General features: G+C 34.3%; 1 protein-coding gene across 1 annotated transcript in view; it reads left to right on the top strand.

Moving 5' to 3' along the window:
• LOC143040457 (uncharacterized) overlaps nucleotides 1–2,146 on the top strand; it is a 583,849-nt gene that overhangs the window by 97,127 nt on the left and 484,576 nt on the right. The window contains exon 2 of the mRNA XM_076211551.1: nucleotides 400–435. The gene's annotated coding sequence lies outside the window, so the exon portion shown is untranslated. The remainder of the gene's footprint in view (nucleotides 1–399; nucleotides 436–2,146) is intronic.

Genomic DNA, 2,146 nt, shown 5'->3' with positions numbered 1-2,146 from the left:
AATAAATAAAGTTAAGTTAAATTATACAAATGAATCCAATGAAATATAGCAACTAGGGTAAAACAATATAATTTAAATATTACAAATTTTACTGTTATAATCATGTTGTAAATAAAGCTCAGAAAAGTTTGTTCAGTCTTACTGTAAAGTTAACATAATGTTTCTGTGATCAACCTTATATACAGATTTAGTGGCAATAGCAGGTCGGAATACGTACGAATATAACCTATTCAGAAGGGACACAAGTATATTAACTACAAGATCCATATCTAAGTAGTTCGTTAATTATGCAGAAAGCTTGTAAACTAAACCATTGCATTAGTTTATCATTGGGCTCATCCCATTTTTAAAAGTGAATAAAAGAGCCTCTAACTAATATTTTTTTCTTTACTTTTGCAGGTATGTTTCTCAAACTGCAGAATCACGTCAGTAAAGGTAAAACAATATATATCAACTCGGTGAATTACTAAGATACAATACTTTTTAAATTTAACCCAATGTTAGTTTCGATAATCATTAGTTGCATTTGATTTCGTATATGCATGAGTACAAGTATTATATTATATATGTATATAAACAAATGAATTATATATACATATATATACAATATATATACATATATATATATACATATACATATATATATATATATATTTATATATATATATATATATATATATATATATATATATATATATATATATACATACATATTTGTATACACACAGGCGGTGTGGGGTCAGGTGGAACATGTCCATTGGTAATGCTGGTGACCCAATGATTCTAAATATTATATCTAGAGACCACTGCCCCTTTGGAATATTCATATTGGGAATAAATATGGTTGAATCCACATTAATAGAATGTATTCACAAAATTAATATTTCAAAGGGGTAGTGGTCTCCGTACATAATATATGTAATTATGGCCACCAACATCGTCAATAGGCATCCTTTGGTCCTTCCCCTGTTTCTCTATTTGTAAGAAAGTGCTATATTATATAATACCCTCCTACCATTCTGTATTATTGATAAGAATTATAGTTTGCAGTCGAAATGTATAGATTTACCGTTTCCAGAGAATCGATAGTAACAGCGAATATGAAAAAAATATTTACCAAACGTCACCCTGGGGTTCGAGCCGGGGTCTCTTTCAATACCAAACCAACGCCTTACCGACTGAGCCGTGGGAGCTACAAAAGATCACCAACTTGAAGTTTAACTAACTCCCAAGTATTATAGATAGATTGCTAAATGCCGTCGCGACCTAATTTCACAGAGGTCCCGAATTCAGTTCAGGTCAATAAGAAATATTGGTACGAAACCTTTACGGGTTTTCATCACTGTAAATACCTAAAGTGAATCGCTAATAAAAGCGAATATCAATCAAATAATTTTCGACAGCTGCCCCAGATTTTGAATCTAGGTCTATCTCAATACCAAACTAGCACCTTACCGACTGAGCCGTGGGATCTACAAAAGATCTCCAACTTGAAGCTGAAAAAACTCCCGAATATTTAAGGTAGAATGCTAACTGCCGTCGTGACCTAATTTCACAGATATCGCGAGCTTATCTCAGCTTAGTTGGTAAGGCTATTACAAAACCTTTACGGGATTTCGATGTTGTAAATACCTGAAGTCAATTGCTAGTAACAGCGAATACCAATCAAATCATTTCCAATAGTCACCCTGAGGTGTGAACCGAGGTATCACTCAATACCAAACCAACGCCTTACCGACTGAGCAGTGAGAGCCACAAAAGATCTTCAACTTGAAGATGAACTGACTCCCGAAGATTCAAGATAAACTGCTAACTCCAGTCTTGACCCAGTGTCACAGATATTCCGAGTTCAACTCAGGCGGTCGGTAAGACGAGTACAAAACCATTAAGGGCTTTCGTCGTTGTAAATTCCTGAAGTGAATTAATAGTAGCAGCGAATATCAATCAAGTAATTACTGATAGCCACCAAGGAATTTGAACTGAGATCTCGCTCAATACCAAACCAATGGTTTACCAACTGATCCATTCATACATATAGATACATATACAAAAGCCTTTTTCCCCCTTACACGGGGGGTAGCCAAAAAGAAAAAGCATAGAAACCACTCCCACTCATTCCATTTCCTATACATTTTACTCCCCATCA

Source organism: Oratosquilla oratoria, chromosome 28 (assembly GCF_046742065.1).
Source record: "Oratosquilla oratoria isolate Oo_2021 chromosome 28, ASM4674206v1, whole genome shotgun sequence".
Classification (NCBI taxonomy): domain Eukaryota; kingdom Metazoa; phylum Arthropoda; class Malacostraca; order Stomatopoda; family Squillidae; genus Oratosquilla; species Oratosquilla oratoria.
Note: the sequence above shows the minus strand (reverse complement) of the source record. Positions and strands in the feature narration are given on the sequence as shown.